Source organism: Chiloscyllium plagiosum, unplaced genomic scaffold, assembly GCF_037043375.1.
Source record: "Chiloscyllium plagiosum isolate Xiang-an unplaced genomic scaffold, Cpla_swu_hap1 HiC_scaffold_1, whole genome shotgun sequence".
In the NCBI taxonomy this organism is placed as follows: Eukaryota; Metazoa; Chordata; class Chondrichthyes; order Orectolobiformes; family Hemiscylliidae; genus Chiloscyllium; species Chiloscyllium plagiosum.
Window position 1 is genome coordinate 93,664,005 of NW_028270139.1, and position 12,266 is coordinate 93,676,270.

Genomic DNA, 12,266 nt, shown 5'->3' on the forward strand with positions numbered 1-12,266 from the left:
GACTGAACTTTTAATTGCAACATGTGTTTTTTTAAAAAAAGGAGATACAGCTAAAAGATGACTGCAGATGTAAATTCAGTGGTTATCTGGAGAGGATAATGTCATAACTGAAGGCATTAAAAGAAGTTTCAATGGGAGAAAAGTACTCCAAACTGAACTGTAAGTTTTTGTCAGTATCTCAGACCGTGAACATAATGAGAGAAAATACAGAAATCTGGGCAAGAGATATGTTTGCAATTTCCACTTTCAAGAGCAGGGACAAAGTAAGCTTCAAACCTGAACTGTGTGTGCTCGTGGGCTGAGGTAGTCTGTAATAATCTGAGTTTGAGCACTAGCATGTTGCAAAAGTCACAGTCAAAAGAAATCTACAGGTCATCTCTGCATCGCTTCAAGCACTAGGTACTCAATTAGCAAACCCGTTCAAAAGGAAACTGGATAAAAGAACTTTGGCTAACCTGCAGAGTCAAGAAATTTGAAATCGACAGCTCAGCTATCAATGTTCCATCACCTACTCACCATGAATAACCCAGAGAATGACTTGTGCATCTTTGATTTTTTTTTGACTGACCTGTCATTTCTATCTGGGTGTACAATGTGTTACGTCATTATTTTTTCTCATGTTTATTAACAAGTAAATCCCCATTTCCATTAACTGAAGAAAACTTGGTTAAATTGTTTCCTTTTAAAATATACATTCATTTGTTCTGGGGGCAAGGTATCCAAAAGGAAAGAAGCTTTTAAATTAAAATCAAAAGAACCGCTGATGCTGTAAATCAGAAACAAACATAGAAATTGCTGGTAAAGAACAGCAGGTTTGGCAACATTTGTGAAGAAAAATCAGTTAATACAATTCTGAGGAAGGATCACTTGATCCAAAACTCTGATTTTTCTGCACAGATGCTGCCAGACCTGCTGAGATTTTCCAGTAATTTCTGTGTTTGTATCTTTTAAATTATCCTGGTTGCCACCCACCAGCATTCCCTCCAATTTTCTTCCCGATTGCATGAGTTTCTGAAGTTCATGCACAGCAATCATATCGGCACACTGACATATTGGAGGGGGTACATTGGTTGCCACCAACTGAGGGAGGTAATGTCAGTGGAACAGTGGTTAGCACTACTGCCTCACAGCACCAGAGACCCAGGTTCAATTCCTGCCTCAGGCGACTCTCTGTGTGGAGTTTGCACATTCTCCCCGTGTCTGTGTGGATTTCCTCCAGGTGCTCCAGTTTCCTCCCACAGTCCAAAAATGTGCAGGTTAGGTGAATTGGCCATGCTAAATTGCCCGTAGTATTAGGTGTAGGTGTAGGGGTTGTGGGTCAGTGTGGACTTGTTGGGCCGAAGGGCCTGTTTCCACACTGTAAGTAATCTAATCTAATAGATAAAGGGAGCCAGTTCATTTCTCCTCACCTTGGAGTTTAACAGTTTGGATTATGATGCTGTTTGATGCTATTAAACAAGGGTGTATGATGACTGCTGCTCTTGTGATTTTGAAGATCCTGTTTGCAATCTTTCCAAGTACATGAGAAAGCAATTAGATTTAATCATTGAAGAGAATTAAATTTTACACTGATCATTAGAACAAGTGATGCCACAGTCAAATGGTAAGAGAAATCAGTTATTTCGATTATAATAGTTGAAGGAATGAAATAACAGTTCCAGATAATGGAATACAAAATAAATGACTGAAACTATTGATTTAGGATGCACTAATGTTATCCTACATTTGTAATTGACAAAATTTATTAACTCAGTGAGTTAGGAAATAATGATGTGTTAAGTTTGTTGACAAAGGGCTATGTCTAAGATACATATACCAGCAGAAAATAACAAAGGGAATTTTGAATGGCATGTATCTTGTTTTATCTTTTGCTTCAAGCCTGTACTGCCACCTGCCTATTGAAATACAGGTCTGGAGTGTCTCTGAACTGTGGACATCTGCATAGGCATTGTCCCTGATGCTGTAAATAAGGTTGATTACTTTGTTCTCTATGGTGTCAAGCGTTTTGAGTGTTGTTGGAGCTGCATCTATCCAGGGAAGTGGAGAGTATTCAATTACATTCCTGACTTGTGCCTGAAGAAGAGTTATATCTGATATGTCAACTTCTCCACCTCATGATGCTGTGTGGCTTGCTTTGTTCTTCCAGCCTCTTGCTTGTCTATTATTGTAAATAGTAGGCAGGCTTTGGGGTGTCAGGAGGTGAGTTGCTTGCCATAGAATTCATGGCATCTCATCTCCTTTTGTAAAAGCAATATTTAAATACCAATCAAATTCAAGTTCTGGTCAATGACAACAATCATGATGTTGATAGTACGAGTTTCAGCAGTGATACTGCCATTGAAAATCAAGGGGAGATGGTTAGGTTCACTTTTGATGGAAATGATCTTCACCTGGTAGTTATGTGGTCTGATTATTTCTTTACATATGCACACAATAGGTTCTCAGATACAGCTGTAATACCTATTTCAACACATGCTCATTCTGGACTGGTATCTTCTGTCTTTCAATGTAATAGTCATGCGATGAGTTATTTCATCATGATTTACACAAACTTCATGATACCAAATACTCATATTCAAATTTGGAGTGTCGTGAAGAAAATTTGATTTAAATGTTAATGTTAGACTTTGAGAATTCATGTCATTGTTGGAAAGTTGTCATATAGGAAAATTACACAAATTCAAATGAAAAAGAAGAAAAATACACAAAACAAACAAAGATGTATGGAATGAGCTGCCCGAGGATGTAGTGGAGGCTGGTACAATTGCAACATCTAAGAGGCATTTGGATGGGTATATGAATAGGAAGGGTTTGGAGGGATATGGGCCGGACGCTGGCAGGTGGGTTGGGATATCTGGTCGGCATGGATGGGTTGACCGAAGGGTCTGTTTCCATGCTGTACATCTCTATGACTCTACGACATGTTTTCAGTTTGGTAAAGGAGGCGTTCATAATGATAATCAAGTAGTGTTTGGACATTTGGGTTATTCTGCATCAAATGTTGAATAATGACAAAGGTCAACAAAGGTCAATTACCACACTTTTGGAAGTTAGCCAGCATGGCCAGTTAAATGATGTAATACCTGCAGCAAAACCTGCAACCTTGACTGTTGTCCTTTCAGCCAAATGTTACAGAAGGCATTGTAGGTTAGGATGAAAATTAAATCCAGGATGTCTGGTATATTTAGACAACTGTGACTCTCTGTAACACTTTTGCATACAAGGCTCTTTGGAGAAGCTGAAAATATTTGTGCTATAGAGGAGGTTTCCTATAACATAGAACACAATATTGTGCAGATATCTGGAACACTGGCTTCTTTCATTGATTTTTTTTTCACAGATGAAAGGGTTCATTCATTAAAGCCAATTATTTGATCATGGATGCCTTTTGTTAATTATCTTTGATCAATCTATGACTGACTTATTTTGTTTCTGCTTATAGGAATTTTAAAATGAATCCAATTTTTCAGAGATGGTTGATGGATAATTAACACTTATGATTTGTATGTGAAACTACTTTCTGATGAAAGATTTCATGAGGTTTGGGAATACAAGCTTTAAGATCGTAGCTGACCTTTGTAATGAGGTGAAGGCATGTCCTATGATGTGTTTCCATCCAATTTTACATATGGCTTCAGAGGATGTAATGTAATATGCCACGTAGCTCAAAGCATAATTACATGTAATTTGTCACATTGAGAATATATGCTGCCGGCATAGAAATAAAGCCAAGTAATGTGTTGTGTCTTTCATAGTATACCGCTGAATGATTTTGGAAAATAGACCTGAGGTTTCATGAGTTGATTACTTTAACTGGACCAGTTTTCAGTGAGATTTAAGCCAAAATAATTTTGCAACATGTCACTAAAAAAAACATAGTTGCTCAGATTCAACATTATTTTGCAGTTGATGTCAACTAAAATATTTCTGGTGTTAGAATGAATGTTAGTTCTTCTGAGGTGACAAAGATAAAAGTCGTGTGGTGCACTTACATGTGCCTGAAACAACTTATATTAAGACACAGCACCTTGTTCTATGCAGATGAAAGAGCATATGTATACGCTGTGAGTGTTTCAACTCAACAAAGTGGTGACAGCCAGTGGCTGGTTTATTTCTCAGGGCAATGTCCTGACTTATCAGCGTCAGGTTGCCTGGTTTAAAATGCAACAAAAGCCTGGTGGTTAACTATCAATCAATATTAATAGGTTCAAAGTTTGGGTGAAGATTTGTAGCTCGGGTGCTCGTTGTTGTGGTTCTGTTCGCCGAGCTGGAAATTTTTGTTTCAAACGTTTCGTCCCCTGTCTAGGTGACATCCTCAGTGCTTGGGAGCCTCCTGTGAAGCACTTCTGTGGTGTTTCCTCCGGCATTTATAGTGGCCTGTCCCTGCCGCTTCCGGTTGTCAGTTTCAGCTGTCCACTGTAGTGGCTGGTATATTGGGTCCAGGTCAATGTGTTTGTTGATGGAGTTTGTGGATGAGTGCCATGCTTCTAGGAATTCCCTGGCTGTTCTTTGTTTCGCTTGCCCTATAATGGTAGTGTTGTCCCAGTCAAATTCATGTTGCTTGTCGTCTGCGTGTGTGGCTACTAAGGATAGCTGGTCATGGCGTTTCGTGACTAGTTGATGTTCATGGATGCGGATCGTTAGCTGTCTTCCTGTTTGTCCTATATAGTGTTTTGTGCAGTTCTTGCATGGGATTTTGTACACTACATTAGTTTTGCTCCTGCTGGGTATCGGGTCCTTCGTTCTGGTGAGTTGTTGTCTGAGGGTGGCTGTTGGTGTGTGTGCTGTTATAAGTCCTAGTGGTCGCAGTAGTCTGGCTGTCAGTTCTGAAATGCTCCTGATGTATGGTAGTGTGGCTAGTCCTTTGGGTTGCGGCATGTCCTCGTTCCGTTGTCTTTCTCTTAGGCATCTGTTGATGAAATTGCGCGGGTATCCGTTTTTGGCGAATACCTTATACAGGTGTTCCTCTTCCTCTTTTTGCAGTTCTGGTGTGCTGCAGTGTGTTGTGGCCCTTTTGACTAGTGTCTTGTTGCAACTTCGTTTGTGTGTGTTGGGGTGGTTGCTTTCATAGTTCAGGACTTGGTCTGTGTGTGTGTGGCTATACCTTTGTGGTGAATTCTCTGTTCGGTGTTCTCTGTACCATCACGTCTAGGAATGGGAGTTGGTTGTCCTTTTCTTCTTCTCTCGTGAATCGGATTCCTGTGAGTGTGGCGTTGATAATCCAGTGTGTTTTCTCTATTTCTGTGTTTTTAATGATTACAAAGGTGTCATCAACATATATGACCCAGAGTTGGGTTGAATTTCAAAAGGGCCACACTATTCAAAAGGGCCACAACACACTGCAGCACACCAGAACTGCAAAAAGAGGAAGAGGAACACCTGTATAAGGTATTCGCCAAAAACGGATACCCGCGCAATTTCATCAACAGATGCCTAAGGGAAAGACAACGGAACGAGGACATGCCGCAACCCAAAGGACTAGCCACACTACCATATATCAGGAGCATTTCAGAACTGACAGCCAGACTACTGCGACCACTAGGACTTATAACAGCACACAAACCGACAGCCACTCTCAGACAACAACTCACCAAAACGAAGGACCCGATACCCAGCAGGAGCAAAACTAATGTAGTGTACAAAATCCCATGCAAGGACTGCACTAAACACTATATAGGACAAACAGGAAGACAGCTAACGATCCGCATCCATGAACATCAACTAGCCACGAAACGCCATGACCAGCTATCCTTAGTAGCCACACACGCAGACGACAAGCAACATGAATTTGACTGGGACAACACTACCATTATAGGGCAAGCGAAACAAAGAACAGCCAGGGAATTCCTAGAAGCATGGCACTCATCCACAAACTCCATCAACAAACACATTGACCTGGACCCAATATACTGGCCACTACAGCAGACAGCTGAAACTGACAACCGGAAGCGGCAGGGACAGGCCACTATAGATGCCGGAGGAAACACCACAGAAGCGCTTCACAGGAGGCTCCCAAGCACTGAGGATGTCACCTAGACAGGGGACGAAATGTTTGCAACAAAAATTTCCAGCTCAGCGAACAGAACCACAGCAATATTAATAGGTGCATTCTCCAGGGCAATGTCTTTATCAAGTACAGTGCACTAATTAGTCAACAAATTAGCATCGCCCTCTCATGCTGTATAAATGTTGGTTTTCTCCTTGAATTTGTATTCTTGTGAAATATTCTGATGAATACAGGATGAATAGTTTCAACAAAATGTGTCTTTCTTCAGCAATACAAAATGAATACAGCTTTGAAAAAAAAGATTATTTTGCTTTCTATTCCAAGTAAAATAACAAAATACCAACATCAAACAAACAGAGAGACAGGTATAAAATTTAAAGAAAGGAAAACATTTAGTATAAAAAATATCAAGACTATGAAATTTGAAATCTTTAGACTCCTTGGAAGTCATAGAGTCATAGAGTCATACAGCATGGAAAAAGACCCTTTGGTCCAACCCGTCCATGCCGACCAGATATCCCAACCCAATCTAGTCCCACCTGCCAGCACCTGGCCCATATCCCTCCAAACCCTTCCTATTCATATACCCATCCAAATGCCTCTTAAATGTTGCAATTGTACCAGCCTCCATCACTTCCAATGGCAGCCCATTCCATACACATACCACCCTCTTCGTGAAAAAGCTGCCCCTTAGGTCTCTTTTATATCTTTCCCCTCTCACCCTAAACCTATGCCCTCTAGTTCTGGACTGCTCAACCCCAAGGAAAAGACTTTGTCGATTTATCCTATCCATGCCCCTTTTGATTTTGTAAACCTCTATAAGGTTATCACTCAGCCTCTGACGCTCCAAGGAAAACAGCCCCAGCCTGTTCAGCCTCTCCCCATAGCTCAAATCCTCTAACCCTGGCAACATCCTTGTAAATCTTTTCTGAACCCTTTCAAGTTTCACAACATCTTTCCGATAGGAAGGAGACCAGATCTGCATGCAATATTCCAACAGTGGCCTAACCAATGTCCTGTACAGCCGCAACATGACCTCCCAATTCCTGTACACAATACTCTGATCAATAAAGGAAAGCATAACAAACGCCTTCTTCACTATCCTATCTTCCTGCGACTCCACTTTCAAGGAGCTATGAACCTGCACTCCAAGGTGTCTTTGTTCAGCAATACTCCCTAGGACCTTACCATTAAGTGTGTAAGTCCTGCTAAGATTTTCTTTCCCAAAATGCAGCACCTTGCATTTATCTGAATTAAACTCCATCTGCCACTTCTCAGCCCATTGGCCCATCTGGTCCAGATCCTGTTGTAATCTGAGGTAACCCTCTTCGCTGTCCACTGCACCTCCAATTTTAGTGTCATCTGCAAACTTACAAACTGTACCTCTTATGCTCGCATCCAAATCACTTATGTAAATGACAAAACATATGGACCCAGCACCGATCCTTGTGGCACTCCACTGGTCACAGACCTCCAGTCTGAAAAACAACCCTCCACCATACCCTCTGTCTTCTACCTTTGAGTTAGTTCTGTATCCAAATGGCTAGTTCTCCCTGTATTCCGTGAGATCTAACCTTGCTAATCAGTCTCCCATGGGGAACCTTGTCGAACACCTTACTGAAGTCCATATAGATCACATCTACTGCTCTGCCCTCATCAATGTATTTTGTTACTTCTCCAAAAAGCTCAATCAAGTTTGTGAGACATGATTTCCCATGCACAAAGCCATGTTGACTATCCATAATCAGTCCTTGCCTTTCCAAGTACATGTACATCCTGTCCCTCAGGATTCCCTCCAACAACCTGCTCACCACCGATGTCAGGCTCACTGGTCTATAGTTCCCAGGCTTGTCTTTACTGCCCTTCTTAAACAGTGGCACCACATTAGCCAACCTCCAGTCTTCCAGCACCTTACCTGTGACTATCAATGATACAAATATCTCAGCAAGAGGCCCAGCAATCACAACTCTAGTTTCCCACAGAGTTCTCGGGTACACCTGATCAGGTCCTGGGGATTTATCCACCATTATGCATTTCAAGATATCCAGCATTTCCTCCTCTGTAATATGGACATTTTGCAAGGTATCACCATCAATTTCCCTACAGTCTATATACAGAGAACAAAGAACAAAGAAAATTTACAGCCCAGGAACAGGCCCTTTGGCCCTTCAAGTCTGAGTCGATCCAAATGTACTGTCTACACCTGTCGGTCAATTCCAAGCATTTGTATCTCTCCGCTCCCCACCTACTCATGCATCTGTCCCGACACATCTTAAATGAATCTACCGTGCCTGCCTCTAACACCTCTGCAGGGAACGCGTTCCAAATGTCCACCATCCTCTGTGTGAAGTACTTGCCGCGTGTATCCGCCTTAAACTTTCCACCTCTCACCTTGAAAGCATGACCTCTGGTTATTGAATCCTTCACTCTGGGAAAAAGCTTGTCTCTATCAATCTTGTCTATACCTTTCATGATTTTGTATACTTCAATCAGGTCCATTCCTTTTCCACAGTAAATACTGATGCAAAATACTCATTCAGTATCTCGCCCATTTTCTGCAGCTCCACACAAAGGCCACCTTACTGATCTTTGAAGGGCCTATACTCTCCCTAGTTACCCTTTTGTCCATAATGTATTTGTAGTACCAGAGGAACCTTGATTATCCAGCATTTGATTCTCTGAATATCGGACTTTCCGGCAAGATCGCAAGATCCCAATGCTTGGCTAAACTATATTATCCAGCATTCAGTTATCCGGAATTCAATTAACTGGATAAAATACTCCCTGGCCATGTCCCTCAGATAATCAAGGTTCCTCTGAGTTAGGGTGTAAGCTGAGACATAATTGTTTAAAAGAATTGTCTAAGGAGCAAAATGTTCAGATATATTGAGTGTTTTGTGAATGGGTGTTTCTCTAATTAGCTTTATCACCCAGCATTGTTTTTCTGAAAGGCTGAGAGAAACAGGTAAAGAGAGATATGGTATTGGGACAGTTGCTTGTTGTTTGGGGGTGGAGGTGGAGCAGGATAGGATATAGCAAGTCTTTGAGTTTTGTTCTTCAAAATTCACCATCATTCCTTCTGATCTGCCCAAACATTGTTGCCCGAAATACTGTTCGTGTGTGCAATTTTGTGTCTGGCTTCATTTTATTTCCTAAACTGGATAAGCTGCAGGTTATTTTCATCCTGATTATATGAAGCTTCCAGAAAGCTATAAATAAAACAGAAGATACAGATTTGAGTGACTGGTTTCAGTTATTTTGATGACATATAAATTTCAGTTCAAACAGGGTTTTGTTTATTGATGGCTCACAAACTACCTCCATCAATGGTCAGGTGATTACTGTGGCTATCTTAATCATTGTCTTTTCCTTTTCTAAAGGTATGTAATCCATAAAAGGTCACCAGGTCCATTATAAGTTGACTCTTCATATAAACCTTAATCAGTTGCACTTCTATATTCTTTCCCATGAGTCCTTTTATCAGCACACTGAAATTTAACATGTTTTCAGGTATAAAATCTTCCATTATCGCCACCATCAAGGTCTGTGAGTATGCGGTAGCTCAGAAAACACTACTTTCTCTGTCTGGTTGTTTAAAACAGTCAGTGGTCACTGTTACTTTGGATACAAACTCTTGACAACTACCCTGATTGACAGTCATACATGAGTATATGGTAACTACATTTATTGCGATAGTCATAAGTCTTGCAGTTGAGTCCTTTGAGATACCAGGCCAACAAGTTTCCTTAAATGTCTAAGCTTCATACAATGGAAGCATTTGGGGTGAATTTGGGAAAATCAGTTGGCATGGATGAGTTGGGCCAAAGCATGTGTGTCTATGCCGTATGACTATGACTCTATGATATGTCTTCTTTTAATCAAACACAGAAAGTTCTGGAGGCACAGTGGTTAGCACTGCTGCCTCACAGCGCCAGAGACCCAGGTTCAATTCCCGCCTCAGGCGACGGACGGTGTGGAGTTTGCACATTCTCCCTGTGCCTGCGTGGGTTTCCTCCGGGTGCTCCAGTTTCCTCCCACAATCCAAAAATGTGCAGGTTAGGTGAATTGGCCATGCTAAATTGCCCTTTGTATTAGATGAAGGGGTAAATGTAGGGGAATGGGTCTTGGTGGGTTGCTCTTCGGAGGGTCGGTGTGGACTTGTTGGGCCGAAGGGCCTGCTTCCACAGTGTAAGTAATCTAATCTAATCAACAGGTCTGATAGCATCTGTTGGGAGATCACTTTCTGTCACCATCTATCACCATTGCTCCCACCTCTGACTACATATCACACTCCCAGCTACTTCCCCCTAGCCTCACCCCGCCTCCACATTTATCCATCCACCCCCTCGGCTCACAAGCTTCATTCAGGAGGAAGGGCTTTTGCCCAAAACATCTATTCTCCTGCTCCTCAGATGCTGCCTGACCTGCTGTGTTTTTCCATCACCACACTGTCGACTCTGATGGAGAAAGCAGAATTCATAGAATCATAAATTCTGTACATTCTGGAAGCAGGCCATTGAAGAGCATCCCACCCGTAAAAATACCCGAGCCCTAGCCCTGCATATCCCATGGCTAATTGGTCAATTTTGAATTATTGTCATGTGTACCTAAGTCCAGTGAAAAGCTTTGTTTGTGAGCAGTACAGGCAGATCACACTAATTGAGGACATACAGATCACAGGGTGAAAAAAAACAGGACATGCACGAAGCAAGATCAACATTATTTGAAGTTAGAGAGTCCATTCAGCAGTCGAATAATGGCAGGGAAGAAGCTGTTCTTGAACCAATTGATGCTTGTGTTCAAACTTCTGTATCTTCTGCCTGACAGAAGAGGTTGTAGGAGAGTTTATTAAGGTGGGAGGGATCTTTGATTTGGCAGCCTTTCCATGTCAATGAGAGGTGTAAATGGAGTCCATGGATGGAAGGTTGGCTTCCATGATGGTCTGGGCTGTGCGCACACAACCTTCTGCCGTTTATTACGGTCCTGGGCAGAGCAGTTGCTGTTATGCACCAGGATAGTATGCTTTCTATAGTGTATCTGTAAACATTGGTGAGGATCCTTATGGACATGCCAAATTTCCTAAACGCCTGAGGAAAAAGAGGCATTGTTGTGCCTTCTTGACAGTTGCATCCATGTGGGAAGTCCAGGGCAGATAGTCGGTTGTCATCATTCCCAGAAACTTGACGCTCTCAGCCCTCTCAACTTCCACTCTGTTGATGTAGATGAGGGCACGTTCTCCTTTCATTCAGAAGTCATTGATCAGTTCTGTTGTTTTGCCAATACTGACAGAGGGATTGCAATCATTACAACACAACACCAAGCCCTCTATCACCTTTCTATATTCTGACTCATCGTTGTTTGATATCCTACCAAGATGGTGTCATCAGCAAACTTGTAGATGGCATTCATCAGAATTTGGCTACACACTTGTGGGTGCACAGGGAGTATGGTAGGGGGCTGAGAATGCATCCTTGGGGAGGCTCCAACGTTGAGTGTTATTGCAGAGATGCTGCTCTTTGACATCCCTGGACACTATGGGTAATTTAGCACAGCCAATCCACCTGACTTGCACATCTTTGGACTGTGGGAGGAAACCAGAGCACCCGGAGGAAACCCACAGAGATACAGGGAGAATGTGCAAACTCCACACATGTCCTTGATGCTGTGAGGCAGCAGTGCTAACCACTGAGTCACTGTGTCACCCAACAACTAAAGTTAAAAATTTTAAATTTCAAGTCCAGTGATTCATCTTTCTAGCTGGAATTTATTTATTTCATTTTTTTGTTTTAGTGTCTTCTTTTAATGGTTGGGAGAGTTCTACTTCCTCTGCATGAATTCACTTTTCTCTCTAGCTTGCTTCAGAGGTATTTACCTCATCTTTATTTCTTTCTGATCTGCCTGAGTTTATTGGTCTGAGGGTTACCTCATAATTGTCAGCTGGAATGGCTACTGGTTCAGGCTCTGCTACCCTGTTTTCCTTGACATACAGCCAGATTGAAATGAAGATCGAACTTTTGAATTCCTTGAGGAGAATAGCCTCACTGCAGCATTATAAGTGGCCTCAATTTTAAATGCCTGTACTCAGTGGACAAAATCAAGCTGCTTAAGCTGTTCAAATTCTACAAAGACCTGGCTAGGCTGTTTCTTGAGGGTACTAGCACCAATTGGTAGGCACTTAAAATTGCCCTTTTGCTTCCTTATAGTCAGTTGCACGCTACCGAGGCAAGAGGAAGTAAACTTTGAGCTTTTTGTATCAGCC

The 12,266-nt window shown here is 41.9% G+C and overlaps 1 long non-coding RNA gene across 1 annotated transcript in view; it reads left to right on the plus strand.

The window, feature by feature from the left end:
• Window positions 1–12,266, plus strand: part of LOC148152162 (uncharacterized) — a 43,371-nt gene continuing 31,105 nt past the window's right edge. The window contains exon 1 of the long non-coding RNA XR_015758653.1: window positions 1–159. This is a non-coding gene — a long non-coding RNA (uncharacterized LOC148152162). The remainder of the gene's footprint in view (window positions 160–12,266) is intronic.